The sequence below is a fragment of the Metopolophium dirhodum genome, chromosome 1 (genome assembly GCF_019925205.1).
Source record: "Metopolophium dirhodum isolate CAU chromosome 1, ASM1992520v1, whole genome shotgun sequence".
Classification (NCBI taxonomy): Eukaryota; Metazoa; Arthropoda; class Insecta; order Hemiptera; family Aphididae; genus Metopolophium; species Metopolophium dirhodum.
Window position 1 is genome coordinate 40,581,939 of NC_083560.1, and position 16,932 is coordinate 40,598,870.

Genomic DNA, 16,932 nt, shown 5'->3' on the forward strand with positions numbered 1-16,932 from the left:
TAGGAAGAAATAAAACTAATACACTTTTTAATTATTTTAATATCAACACTTACTCAACTAGTAATCAAAATTTTAAAATAAATATAAAAATTCATTTACCTGAATCATCAGTAATATATAGTTGAGTGTTTGAGCCACACTGTTTTAGTTTAATTGGTGCAGATTCCAACCGTGTCACTAGACAGCCGCTCTCAAGGCGTTGGTGAGCATCACAATCACCTTTTCAATCTGAATACAAATACAAAATAAAGGGTGGCTTAAAAGTTATTTCTGTCGAATGTATTAGTTCTTACATACCTAGAAATAGTGTAGATATAGCATGTTGCTGAAACCTGTTCTCCAAATCATTAGAAACATATTTTTCTCGAGATGTTTTCCATACAACTTCACATTTTTTTTTTTTTTGATAGAATATCAGCTTTATAACCAAATTTCACACCTAAAAGTGTAATAAAAAAATAGTTTATTTATACTACAAAACACAACTGACTTGGTACACATTATGTATTGTGCAATGTTTTATTTTAATTTGTGTAAATCTCTCTTATTATTTACAAGGTTAAAAATATTTGGTAACTGTGTAACATTATTATGTTGTATATTTGACAAATACCATTAACTTGTTTGACAGTTAACACTTAACATCAATGTAATAGAAAATACTTACCGAGCATGGTCTTTGGCAAAAGAAAGAAACTAACAGTTTCTTTTTGCGTTTTCATTTCTCCGCATGATTTCACTACGCATTTAAATGAATAACCAGTCTTACAAATCGACAATGAAGTAGTATGTAGGTGTATCATAAAATGTACAATATAAATCACGGACACAAAATAGTACACTTAGTAAACACAGTACAGCACGCGGGCTTGGAATCAAAGAGTTCTATATATAAAATTGTTTTTTTATCGGTTCTGTAAAAGATTATTTTTCTCTATTTTTTAGTCTTGGAATCAATTTAATCCATCCCTTATTAAAAAAGTTACTAGAAACAAAAGGTTCTATGTGACCCTTATCCAAACAACGTGTTGGATACAGCGATAGAACATTTTGTTTTTAAATTTATATTTAAAACAAAAAGTGTTATCTAATAAACCAAATAATTATTGGAAACAAAAAGTCTTATCGGAACTAAGTGCATTCAATCATACAATAATTTTCATGCATCATTGTTATTGATATACGTCAAACAAACGTAAATAATATAAATAATTAGTCAGGTATCTTACTTTATAGCTACATTTGTTGCATGTTCTTAAGACTTACCAAATATTGTTTGAAACAGAATGCGTTTCATTTTGAGCTAGCTTTAATAATGTATCATCTAGCTTTAATCGTTCTTGACTTGAATGTTCTAGGTTTAGACATATTTGTTTGAAACAAATCTCTTTAGATAACTATACTTCTGAGCTTTACTGCGTTTGTAGATAGGTAAATATAATTGTAAATACAATTAATGTAAAAAGTAGTTCCATAATTTTTCACAATCATTGGCCAGTACCAAGGAATAACAATGAACAAGTCTATGACTAAAATATATTAAAATTTAAAACCAATGATATTCATTTTTCATTATCAACAATTATGGTACCTATTACTGTACCTATTACTGTTAAAAATATGATCAGCTATTAGCTTCTAACAAAAAATTAGATATATTATGTGAATATAATTTGAACACCACTCATTTTGAAAGGTATTTACTATTTATACTTGTAAATTTTTGTTATATTTCCCATGGTTAGTAAAACTATTAACATGTTTTTAAAGAATAGTCTAAAACTTTTTTAGATCATTATCTGAAAATGAAGCCCAGCATGACTCAACAGTTTTAGCAGAAGTTGTATTACTTTTCTTCAGGACTATCAGGTGCACGCTCTACTGAACAATTTTGATATTGTCACATAGAACTCTTTGATTTCAAGCTCGCGAGCAGTGACCAGCGAATTCGGATTAAGCTTCGTGGTAAGTCGTGATAGTATAACTAGATTAAGATAGCGGCAAAGGTATAAACAAAGTCGACCATGGTTAAAACTAAACAGAACAAACCATAGACCTTTTAACAAATTGACTGCGCATTGATAATGTATTTTATTATATAAATGTTATTGACTAACAATAATTTAAATCCACATTTTAATAAAAAACATTTAGGGCATTGGTCTGTGCCCCCTCCCTCCCTTACATCATTTGAGCTGTAAATGAATAGCTTTACGTACTCAATTCACGTGTTAGTGTATAAGTATTATTCTACTCGCAGAGGCAGTTCTCCTTGAGTTGTTATGGTCTCTTAGGCGTAACCTCAAACTTAGAAACCACATTCTATTTTGGCAAGCTAATCAAGAGGAGCGGCCAACAACAAGTTATCATTACGAGGTGACGGTTGCGAGAATAACAACTTATTGAACCAGCTACATCCACCTCAAGGACGCCCTGTCCATGCGCAGGATCCATCAAAGGAACCGACATATAGGAGGACTGGGAACACAGTAAAGACAGATGTACCTGGGCCAGCAACGCAGAAGCGACTTCACGCCACTAGCCATATACAGGACGACTACTACTACTACTATTACCACGACGATATTATACATTTCATTCTGTTATAATAAAACACTGCATTTATAAATCTAATTTGACTACTATTATTTTCAAATCATCCACATAGTGACTCCCTGAAGGGGCAGCACGTAAAAAAGCACTGAGTAGGTACATCTATTACCTAATAATGTATTACAAATAACATTTGGTCACTCTCCACTCAGCTGGTAGTAAAAACTAGAAATATGATTTAGTGATTTAGTGGCCCTAAAAAGGATCATTTTGTTTAAAATTATAAAAACGTTTGGCACCTCGATCCTTTTCCCGGACCTTTTGCCTCCTTCGCCACGACCAGTCATGATAACTTATTGCTGAAAATAATACTTGTGATAAATACGAGACTTGTTGAGATGAATGATAACTTATTGATCGGTGACGTAGTATTTAGATCATCGATCCCACAGACCCTGCACCTAGGGGTGTGTGAGGCCACACCCTTCGGCTCAATGAGACGTCAGCTCACCCTCTAAAAACCGTATAAATAAGGTACGTAGACATTGTAATTACCTACCAGAATAAAAAAAAACAATTTTCATTAATTTATAGAGTATGATGACAATATTGTCAAAGTTCAAACAGAACCTTCCTAAACATTCGCAATATGCATCGTGGTACTTATTGTATTCTTGATATTACTAATCAATATACTGACTGATGTGTTTTTGTATTTCAAATTTTTCAATTATATATTATAATTTAGAAAAAATATAATATTTTTTTATTTTTATTTTTTATTGGTCTAGAGCCCAGCAACTACGGTCATTAGCTATTGTAGGGGTTACGGTTGGTTTAGTTGGTACGGTTGGTTAGCAACACGTGTACCTATGCGTGGCAAGGTTTTTTGCCACTATATGGGTGCGGATGGTATAATGAAATATTTATTTCAGATTTAAATGCTATCTCACTGAAATATAATATCACTTATGTATTTATTATACGTTTATAAAAATATCATTCAGTGACCAACATTCAAGAATATTATAAAAATACGACAAAATGATTATCACCAAACGTAACATATAAATTAAAATTCATGCAAGATAACGATTTTTAAATAACGATCATCGTCAGTATAAACATCAATGACTTCTTTTCAGCTTAACACGGTCAACATAAACGTATGGCCGAACTAGGTTTTATTCTCAAGTAATGAGTTGAATAAAAAATTTGTTTATGATCCGTTGCAGTAAAAAAAATGATAAGAAAATTATGACTACTTTAAAGTTTAAACTGTTTAATATTAATTAAATAGGTACAAAATATGTACGACGAATCGTACAATATAGAATACTTATTATTATTACGTTGTCCAATTGGACATGGATGATGGACTAGTTGCGCCTAAAACATACGTTGTATTTTATGGTAAGTCAGTATACTTATTGTTCGCCTTATGTTTTAGGTCAGTATACCAATTTTATTGCGCTGCATATACTTTAGGTATGTTTAAGTATAGTAGGTATATTATAAATGTACTAACTATTATTGTCGTTCATTGTATACAAATTGAAAAAATTGACGAACTAATCGTTTTTATATAATCTGAAAACAGCTATTTATTTATATAACTATTATGAATAATTTTTAATTATAAAATATAAACAATAAACTGTAATATAAAATAATATTATAATAGTGATTTATTTAATTGTAATTATATACTATTTGTGTATAATAGATTATTTATAATATATATTATTAATGTCCATGTTCATTACATTCCAATAAAAATATTGTTATATTCATATAATATAACAATATTGATAAGAATAATAATATTATTAGAAAATATCTTTAATGATGTTTATGATTACGAACATATACATTATAATAGATTACGAGTACCTCTAATTTCGTAGAAAACGCTAATTTATATTATTATTATACTAATGTTGGAATGTTCAAAATGTCTATGGTTAATATTTTTTTGAATATCAACAAAATTACAAAAATTATTAAGTTACAAGATCACGTGTGCTGGTCGCTTGGTCTTGAAGTTTAGGTATGGCGCACTTCTTACCCGCTCGTATTAATATTCGCGCGTTGACGAATATCTATGGTGGTTGTATATTATTGTTGAGGTAAGCGCATATTTCATGTGCTTGTGATTTTTTTCGAGAAATGTGTGGTTTTTGTTCATAATACCTACTTGGCTTAATTCATGCGTGCTTGTTTTGCGATTCATTGGCTGACATGGATTCGTTTGAATGGCTCTTGAAGTAATGTTTGTGGCTTTGTATGGCAAGAGGTGTGATGTATAAAGGAATTAAGTTTGTCAGTTAATATTTTTGATTTTTGATAGGTACTATTGGTCCATATGCTTATATTTCCTATTAATATTCATGTGTTAATATTATATTAAGTTTCGTGTATGAAACTGGATGCTGGCTATGTAATTTGTCTGGAAGGTGCAGTTTTAATTACCTTGTTATTGTAGACGATTACGTCATGACGTGATAACTATTCGTATCATTTCTTTTGATATCAGCCGTGAGATGGTCTTAATAGTGTAACTATTTTTTTTTACCTTGTTATTAAAAAAATAATTGATGGTCTCATTATTTGGTTTTTTTTTTCTTTAATGTCAGATGCGAGGTACTATTGTTAGGTACTTTTATTGATTTTTTTTTTATGGGTTTTTTTTTATGTAATGATTTGTTTGCATGATATCTTCTTAGTCTGATGTGTTTCCATTTATTGGCATCATTAAGTGCGTTGATGTCTGTGAATTTATGTAATTATATTGATTCAAGTTATAGAAATAAATTATTTTATGTATTTAATAACATATTTAAACTGCGTTTTAATTTTCTACACTGATGTATGTTCGTTATTGGTCCCAAAACATTTTAAGTATTTATAAATGTAGAAAGTAGAAATATAATATGTTACACGACTATAAAGTTATTTTATGAAAATAAGTGGAAATAAAACGTGGGAAAGCGCTAATAAAACATGCAAGGCCAAATTGGTCTTCAACAAAGACAAAACTTTACTACAAGAAAAATCAGTTTTGGATCATGATCATGAAGCATATTCTACAATTTAATGTCAAGCAGTAAGTAATAATATCAAACGAAAAATATCTGAAAGCAATATAAACAAAATGCCATCTAAAATAACAAGATTTGAACTTCGCAGTTTAGGAAACGATACACAATCACTGACCTATGATACTTCATATATTCGTAGAAATATATATAATAAAAAAACCAAATACCACCCACCACTTACCAGGGATATTAATGAAGTACATGAAGTTCTAATAAATATGCATATTATGACTAACAAAAATGTAAACGTATTGCTAATAAATGATAAGAAAACAAATATAATTATATTTACATATCTCACAAATTTAAAATACTTATGTTCTATGGAAAAAAAAATTATGGACGGAACATTGGTAGTTATTACTAATTTATTAGCATACAAATAATCATAATAATATAATAATATAATATTATTATAAATCGACAAAATAACTTTGAACACAGGATAACGTGATTTATCTTTATCTTTGGCAGGATGAAAGACGGCTATGAATGTGAGCGTGTATAATATATTGTTTCATTGTTTATAATTTTTTATAACTTATAAAACAAGTTAACAGTTACATATTATATTGAATTGTTCCAAAAGTTGAAACGGCTATTTTTTTTAAATGAAACATTTACATTTTTCAATAACTAATTATATTTAACAAATAATAAGACCTAAATGTAATACCTTTATTATTAATAAACAATTTGCCTGTGAAATTTTATTAGATAATAGTTTATAACTATAAATACATTACATTAATTACAGCTTTACTTGTGTCATAGGAGGTAGATCGACATGCAATTACTCGTACAATGTGATGGCATGTCTGAAGAAGCAGCTAGATCTCGACAGGTCAACTTAAAACTCATAAGCGTTACATGGATTGCCCACGATTATATATATGTATATATTATATATTGTATATATATAGTCAATCAAAAAGCTAAAATATGATGCTATTTAAGTATAATTTGTTACATTTAGATTGATAATAATTGTCTCTAATTTAATTATTTTCTTACTAATAAAATATATCTAATAAAACTTTTATGAAATAATGTATGCATGTGAATGACTATATAAATTTACAAGCTATACGATTTATAATTGATCATGGTTCCAATCTTAAAAAATAATGCATATTATATTACCCAATAAACGTTAAGAATATTCCTATACCACACGGTTTATTGTAGCAACCATTGTTGTTGCCAATTTGCAACCGCATTGACGCAGTTTAACTGTGTGGCTCATTTCTAGTCGTTTTTGGAAGCCGGAATGATCACTTCATCGAGTTTACATATTAAGGTGTATACAACTTAAGACACATTTAAACTTTGCCCCATATTAAAATATGTCTGCATTTGCCACTAAAGTTACCATTTTAAATAATTAACTGCCTAAACTATACATTTCTTTTAGATGTTTGGTTGCAGACATAAAAACTGAAAAAAATTGTCATGAAAAATGTTATAAATTATTACATACTCTAAATGTGTAATGAAATGGTTATCGAGAATAGTTTTAATAGTGTTGTTTTATTATTAATAAAGATTTGTTCCTCTTCCTACTTACATAGAATTTAAAATACAAATATTTGTAATACTTTTTTTATTAAATAAAGCTTTATATAAAAAAATTGCTTTGAATTAACAATTTGAATATAACATTATAAATTATATATAAATAATAAAATAGTAATAAGTACCCACAATGTTATACATTTCTACTGCTATATATTACTAATATACCTACAATTGTATATTTTACTTATTAAACATAATATTGTTTATGAAGGTTATTGTTTTATACTTTATATTAATAAAAACGGAAACAATATCATTTATGGATAACACAATACGGAATTACAAAAGATGCACTATTTATAAATAGGAAAAAAATAAGAAATACATAATTACTCCGTGAGAAACACAAACACATGGCGAAGGAACAGTGATTTGTGATTAAACCCCATGTAATTAATCCACTGCTGCAGTGGGGTGGTGAACTAAACATTTTCCAGAGTCCAGTTACAATTATCCCAAGTATTTATGCATGTATTAATTTAATATAACAAGTTATATTTCAGATCGTTATTGACTACCTATTGAGAATATAAAATTAAATTTACTAGGGGACCCAATAGCTATCACCCACCCATCTATTTAAGAAAGCTGTCGCCTCTGAAATTACCGTTCGCCACGCCACTACACTGCTGCATAATTGACAAACAAGAGCTAACCCAATTCTGTAGCCTGTAAGAGTTCACAAAAGACATAACCTGCCCGAACGCCCAGAACCTATATTTATGAGAATTACACGGGTTCGAATGTCTTAGAAGTTAGAAGTCAGCGTAGCATCTAAGTGTCAAGCACATGAAATACAATAATAATTATATTTTTCAATAATACAATAATTCCATATTATAAATAGCAATGGCCTAACATATCTACAGTAGTACACTTTAAACTCTTGGGAATTCATTAATATACCTAGGTCGTTAAGCTATTGAGTATTCAGTGAATGGTATTGTTGCATGACGAGTTGCATGAACAATCACTAAACATTTATAGATTCAATAGTGGTCCCTTTAATGTGATTTAGTGGCCCATTATTGGTAAATTACATTTTATTGAACCATCAAATTATTTAATTGTTCATGCCAAATCGTCAAATCATATCATCACATCAGCCAAGAAATTGAACGGGGAATCAGCAGCATAGATATTATCTACCAAACCAGGGCATCAGCTTTACCGTAGGTAAACCGTTATGATCATTGTAATAAAATAAATACTTACCCTCGTTGAGTTCATATTCAGTTTCCAACATGTCCAAACTAAATGAGCAGTTATCGGAGGGCTATTGCGGACTCATGACGAGTTGCATGAAAATCTTTGTAAAGGGTAAACTCCGGATGTATTTATCAGATCTTCTGGAATATATTTTTTTTTAAACAAAAGAGTATATCACAGAAAGGTTTCCATAAAAAAAAATTTTAGAAAAATCTAGCGGAAAATTTGGAAATTTGGTTGTCAAAAATACAACAGTGACGCAACAGGTTAGGTTAGGAGTTAGGTTAGGATTTTGTATTAATTGATTATAATCGTAATTCACCATACGTAGAATACGACAAACTTGTAATAACTTTGGTACTTAAGAGTTAAATCATACAATCCGTGGGTTCGTGATACCTAACCTAACCGCAGGTAGATTGCCTAACTGATAATATACTGCTGTGAACCAGAATTTTTATTTCGGGCAATGGAAAAGTTAAGATTAATTTTGGACACCATACACCAAATATTAAATAACGCATTGATCAAAGTTTGAGTCGTATATAGTTTGTACATTTAACAGGTAAAGAAGTGAACGGGATCATCTAGTAACAATATAAAATATCCAGACTGACAAACCGTTTCCATTCAGAATCGTTTTTCCTATACAATGATAAGATATCATTTAATTCAAATTTAATACAATTCATTATACTGTGACCCACTTGTAACCTACTGTAGTAACAATTTCGACGTGTGACGATCGTGTGATTTTGGTTATGTGAACAGAACTGAATAATTAAGCGGTCCCCAACTAGCATAAGATATTCATGGTATATTCTATCAATCTTCCTTTTAATTATTTTATTCATAATACTGAAGAATATGAATAAAATATGCGATGGATCGTTTTTTAAGATTATTACAACTATAAATATTTTATTCCAAGTAAAGTAATATTCATAAAAGAATAATTATTGGAGAATAATCTATAGACATGATGTTACAGATAATAAATGAATATTAATTTTGTAATAATATATTCCCGATCAATTTATCATAATTTATTTTAGTCAAATGTATGAATATTCTTAGAGTGATAACTGTTTAATTCTTAATGAATATCTACTGAAAAATAATCTATAGATATGATGTTACAGATAATAAATGAATATTCATTATGTAATAATATTTTCCCGATCAATTTATCATAATTTATTTTAGTCAAATGTATGAATATTCTTAGAGTGATAACTTAATGTTTAATCTCCAGGATGTGTGTAGTCTCCATGGAGATAATATTGTAAGATGCATCTTACAATTATGTATATAAAACATAGCAAAGACTATTTTTCGTGAGAAAGAACCGAGAAGGCTACAGTCATAACTCATAATTAAGAAACAAAATTTTCACTACATAAATAGAAGAACTTTGGATGTAAAAATATCGTTTTTTCGTATGTGTGATATCAAAAAAATAAAAACCATATTTCACAGATAATATTGTTCTAAACTATATTGTATATTATAAATTTGGAGTCTTAACTATCACTACATGTCTATATCCTGAGTGGTTCTAATTTGCGCATAACAGTTTTTGCTATGATGTAGATTGTAGATTATTCTAATACGGTGACAACACATAATATGCAGGTGTCGGGTGTAGCGTCCTCTAAAATTTAGAGTCTAAATGAATATCTGCTGAAAAATAATCTATGGACATGCTGTTACAAATAATCAATGAATATTCAGCAAAACATAATATTATGTAGTATATTGCTCGCTCATGGTGACATGTACGTGCACGTGCGGGAGTCATTTCTTTACACTATAGTCACACAGTACAAGTACACATCACACTGTTATACTACATTCACGCGACACGACAAAGACACGCCCACTAAAGAAATTGCCTATATTCAACTTATTGAAAACAATCGACATTCGGCATACGGTATATCGTCAATAATATATAGAATTACGTCATGGGTTTTCTTAAGATAATTGTTTTCGATGTCTGCACTAATTGTCCGTTATACTAATCATTTATCAGACATTCTCACATTTCCAGAGTCTAGACTGCATAGAACTTACACGCGCTGCAGTGTACTTCTCAACGAAAAAGTTGTTGACTATTGTCAAGACTCGCGAATTTGTTACATACCTACGTTTACAAGTGCCCTGCATAGTGCATAGTTTTTGCAATGGATGTTAATAATTTGTGAGTGTAATATAATCGCGACCACGACTCGACTGTTTTTCTTTGATTAAATCAAATTATAATTCCTTAAAAACGTGTTAATTTGTTACATGAATATTATCTAATAATATTGTCAATATTATAATTATTATACTCGCGTATTATCGTGTTATAATTCGTGGTCCGGCGATCTGGCGGTTAGATTATGTTATGTTACTGTTAAAAATAATTAATACAAAATTAAACAATATAAATTACAATGAAATTCTAGCGATGGGTGCATATGTATGTGTGTGTTTATGTGTGTGTACCGGTCGGTGTCGGAGCTTACTCATATTGTCGCATCGGTGACAACGAGCATTTTCGGATAAATATGTTATTGCCAATAAAATAAAAAATGTAATGGACAAATTTTGGGGTCCTCTTTAAAAGAAATTTAATTATGGTATGAGTTTTGGGTAAACAATAATAAAAATAAAAACATAAAGAATGTAATTGTAACGAGTGAAGTTCTACTGTGTCCACGTATTACAGTATTTTCGGGAATGACCCTCCCCCACAGTTAAAAACCACTCAATGGCCTAAGTTCCTGGGTTAATAACCCCCCTCACCAGCTATCTTGGTCTGGATCCGCTCACGGAAGTCTGTGACAAACAGGTATTATTAGTTGATATGGTCTGTAACAACGATCTGGCGAGCCAAGGTTTGAAAAATTAAATTAAATATTCCTCATAAATGGTTCATACTATAACTGAAAATGCCAAACTAATGTAGTTAAGCATAGTTCTAAAAAAAAATAAACACAGTCTTTGTTATGGACATTTTAGGTTCAAGTTTGGACGAAATTAGGTATTTTAGTGAAGAATAACAATGTCAGTTATATTTTGGAATTTAAATTATATTTTATGAATTTATTTTTTAGTAAAATTAATTAAGTACTTTAAGAGCAATGTACATTTATCATATTATTATAATGTGTCCGCCCGCGGCCGCCCGAGTTCCCGAAACGTCATGTCGTCATGGGCTTGTTCCGAGCTACAGATATAATTTAAACAAACCTATCTGTGATTATATAGGACTATAGGGCTTACTTATCTAGTGTGGTTTAGAAGTAGGTTTAGTAGAGTAACATTTACAAGTATAAGATAGGCTATAACTGTGACCTCAATGACGTCACACGCCTTTTTTTGATTCCTCATTACTCATTTAATAATGTGTGTATAAACGTTAAACCTTACCATTATTCTTAGAATTGAACATTCTTCCAATTAAAAAACTTAGTATTTTTTTTTTTGTGTTTCGGTGCTCTTTTAAAACAACAATAAAACCTCAATGACTGAATATAAATAAAACAGTTCTGAGAACTCAACGTTATAAATATCTTACCACTCCTGGTCGAGTATAGTATAATAATTTAATAATATAAATACATATTACAATATCTGGAATGGCATTACACACTATAACCCACTTAAACTGCATATAAATATTATTAATTATAGTGGTATATAATAATATTGATGATACAAGATGCTATTTCATTATATCATTTATTATAAACATTTAATCTAATAACAACTACGAAACATTACGTAAAATGTATATAACGATGCAAATTATCACATATTCATATTATTCATTCGTTATTATTTATTACTGTATAAGTTATAATTTAAAATTGCTATAAGCGTGGAGAATTTATTTGAAAGATATAATGATAGTCAACTTGAAATATTTACACCATGCAATAATATATAAAAATATTTTTTAATATGAATAAAAATTATACTAGCATCATTGGTGTTCAATAATAATTACTAAAACTTCAAACTAATAAACGGATGTGATAATTGATAGGGTACAATATATTATTGACGAAGACTAAAAAGTGTCCTCATTAATATTGAATATTTATTGAATTAATTATATTCAATGCACATATGTACCTATATTGCCTATACAATACGCCGTGCAACCAATTTGTTATTCAGAGTAGTGTACAAAATATATAATACGGTTAGATATCAGGGCTTGAAACCGGTCCCAGAATTTTGGGGAACCTATAATCGGTTACCGTTATTATAAACCTATTTTTACTCCTGGTTATTAGTTACCGGTTACCGTTACCTTCAACACTAGATCCAAGCAAAATTTCTTGCGTAAAAAATTAATATTCGTAGGTATGTAGGTACTATCATACAAAAACGAATTATAGATAGTAAGCGTTTTCTATAATATAGACACATACCAATGAGTAGTATGATAAAGTATTCATTTTTAGAGAAATTAATTTCAATTTTCTGATCGCAAAACTTTTTGCATTTCAATGACTTATCAACGAAAATTAATAAATAATATTATGTTCCCTTTTATATTATGGAATATTTCTCGGGAACTTAAATATATTTACACAAAAAAGTTGTTATATTTATTCTAATATAAATATAGTTAGGTACTTCCTATCATAGTAAGTTATTATCAATCAACTAAGTAAGTATATTCTCTGAAAATTATTTAATGCCAGTAAATAATTTAAATACATAGTATAATAATTGTTAATTTATTTTTTTTTCCTTTGATACAAAAATTCTGCATTGGTAATTTTCTTGATTTCTTATTTGACCAAAACCTCGAATGCATTTTGTATTGAGTTTAATAATAATTTTTCAATAAAAATAAATTATAATTGGTTTCAAATTTGAAGACGCTACCTCCTCACATTCACAGCTTAGGTATTAGAGGTGGATAATAAATAATAATTGAGTAAATATTATATACCTACAGACGTTATTGGAAAGGTCCCACCATTTGTTGAACCACCATTTATTTTATACGAATTTTTGAAAAAGTGCCACTAACTTCACACAAACCTCTCTGTCATCATGAATAAAATATTTAAAATAAAGTATATAGTTTTTAAATTTAATACCTAGAAGTTACAATAAGCCATCTACAATTATTCCTATTATTTAGGAAATACATAAATAAAATTTTAAACTGTCCGTAAATAAGTTTAAATTTTTTGAAAATTGTATAAAGTATAGAAAATGCTAATAGAAACCATCGAAAATCAGCGAATCCAAGTGAAAATCTCAGTGTGTATCTACGGCCATTTGTTTAATTAACATTTAGAGTTACACCAAAAACCAAAGTTCATTTTGTCGATTTTTCCGGTGTTTTTGAAAACTATAGTGAATTTTGAACTCCTGAATGCACCAATTAGATTCACTTTCCCATCCAGCAAGTTACTGTTGAAGAAAATCAAAGCTGTTTACTGCACCAAATCGTGATGACAGACACAAAAAAAAAATTTAAATTAAAATATTAAAAATAAATATCTATTCTCCGCTCAGAATCTACAAATAGCTAATAAAGTTTAGAATATAAGATTTACATCTTTAAAAAAAATCTATTTCTTATACATATTAATATAATTTATAATTTATTATTGAGTCTTGGTAATCAATGAAAAATAAATTAAATATTGTAGTGATAAGTGACAACACTGTCCACCTACTCGTGCCGCCGAAGCGACGTCTAGTATTAGTATTAGTATTAGTCTTTTGGTGTGTGTTGCCGTGCGTGTGTCAGGTCACTTCCCCGTCTGCCATTTCCCCGTCAGACATTTCCCCGTAGCCACTTCCCCGTAAGACATTTCCCCGTCCAATACGTTTCCCCGTACGACATTTCCCCGTCCATATTATATTATTTATAAAATCTTGAAAGAATAATATAAAAATTCCGATTCGTACTATCTATACATCACGTATACATATCGATATATCCCCGTCCATTAATCTAAATGAAATCGGCTTCAAATTGTATAGATATTTTTCGCTATCGGTGCAAACCCAAATAATACGCAGATAAACTAATAGTCAACACACATTGTAGATTGTCTGTAATATTATCTACGATTTATACGGTGACGACGAATATGATGACGGGCCTACAGTTGTAACCTCTAGTCGTCAATCCGCTTTTGATGTTCAATTAATTTTGTTTTACGCCGTTCGTGTTTGTCCGTTGTTTTGCTTATTGTTATAGTGCGTTATTTTAATTCACTTCATTAACAATTTTTACAATGTCTTTAAATTACGTGAAAAGTTCAAAAGGAAAAGACTTACTAGTGTACTCAGGATATATTTTTGAAAAAGATTATATAAAAAACAAAAAACTTATTGGAAATGTATAAAATACAATACTGATAAATGCCGTGGAAGGGCACATACTAAAAATAGTGAGGTTTCTTTTCATAAAGACGATCTGCATAATCATACGCCAAATAATGAGGACATTGGTGTTAAAAAATGTATTGCACAAATAAAAGAAATGTCGAATCAAATTGAGTCAACTCCACAACAAATTGTTGCTAAAATGTCATGTTCTTCTCAAGCAGTATCTGCCGCCTTACCAACAGTTAATGCAATGAAAAAAACCATTCAACGAATAAGGCATCGAAAAAATGCACCTCCAGCAAACCCGAGTATGTTATCAGAGTTAATTATTTTTGAACCATATAATATTACCTAGACAACGAGAAATTTCTTCTATACGATAGTGGCGTGGATGACAATAATAGATTATTATTATTTTCGACAAAAAATAATTTAAAGATTTTAGCGTCTGAGCAAAGTCATTGGTTTATAGATGGCACGTTTGAATCAGCACCACATTTGTTTACTCAAATTCTATCCATACATGCGATAAAATATAATGCGGTATTGCCATTAGTTTTTGTACTTTTACCTAACAAATCAAAAGAGAGTTATACTCGAGTTGCCCGTGAACTTTTGATTTTGGAAAAAAATTTAAGTCCGATTAGTATAATGACTGATTTTGAACATGGTCTAATTGAAGCATTTACTAATGTTTATACTGGTACACAAATGAGAGGCTGTTTTTTTCATTTTGGTCAATGTCTATAGCGAAAAATACAAAGCCTTCCAGAAATACGTAAAAAATATACGAATAATGCAGATTTTGCTTTGAAAATAAAGCAGCTAATGGCTTTAGCTTTTGTTCCTGTGTCAGATGTTGTTGAGAAATTCAACGAATTGATGTCTCAACTAAACTATTATCTAATAAAATTTCACAGGCAAATTGTTTATTAATAATAAAGGTATTACATTTAGGTCTTATTATTTGTTAAATATAATTAGTTATTGAAAAATGTAAATGTTTCATTTAAAAAAAATAGCCGTTTCAACTTTTGGAACAATTCAATATAATATGTAACTGTTAACTTGTTTTATAAGTTATAAAAAATTATAAACAATGAAACAATATATTATACACGCTCACATTCATAGCCGTCTTTCATCCTGCCAAAGATAAAGATAAATCACGTTATCCTGTGTTCAAAGTTATTTTGTCGATTTATAATAATATTATATTATTATATTATTATGATTATTTGTATGCTAATAAATTAGTAATAACTACCAATGTTCCGTCCATAATTTTTTTTTCCATAGAACATAAGTATTTTAAATTTGTGAGATATGTAAATATAATTATATTTGTTTTCTTATCATTTATTAGCAATACGTTTACATTTTTGTTAGTCATAATATGCATATTTATTAGAACTTCATGTACTTCATTAATATCCCTGGTAAGTGGTGGGTGGTATTTGGTTTTTTTATTATATATATTTCTACGAATATATGAAGTATCATAGGTCAGTGATTGTGTATCGTTTCCTAAACTGCGAAGTTCAAATCTTGTTATTTTAGATGGCATTTTGTTTATATTGCTTTCAGATATTTTTCGTTTGATATTATTACTTACTGCTTGACATTAAATTGTAGAATATGCTTCATGATCATGATCCAAAACTGATTTTTCTTGTAGTAAAGTTTTGTCTTTGTTGAAGACCAATTTGGCCTTGCATGTTTTATTAGCGCTTTCCCACGTTTTATTTCCACTTATTTTCATAAAATAACTTTATAGTCGTGTAACATATTATATTTCTACTTTCTACATTTATAAATACTTAAAATGTTTTGGGACCAATAACGAACATACATCAGTGTAGAAAATTAAAACGCAGTTTAAATATGTTATTAAATACATAAAATAATTTATTTCTATAACTTGAATCAATATAATTACATAAATTCACAGACATCAACGCACTTAATGATGCCAATAAATGGAAACACATCAGACTAAGAAGATATCATGCAAACAAATCATTACATAAAAAAAAACCCATAAAAAAAAAATCAATAAAAGTACCTAACAATAGTACCTCGCATCTGACATTAAAGAAAAAAAAAACCAAATAATGAGACCATCAATTAT

General features: G+C 29.2%; 2 pseudogenes; one reads left to right on the forward strand and one right to left on the reverse strand.

Annotated features, from left to right (window-relative positions):
* Nucleotides 1-5,512: 5,512 nt before the first annotated feature.
* On the forward strand, nucleotides 5,513-6,146 carry LOC132938392 (uncharacterized; annotated as a pseudogene).
* A 9,783-nt stretch (nucleotides 6,147-15,929) lies between these two features.
* On the reverse strand, nucleotides 15,930-16,563 carry LOC132938398 (uncharacterized; annotated as a pseudogene).
* Nucleotides 16,564-16,932: the final 369 nt, after the last annotated feature.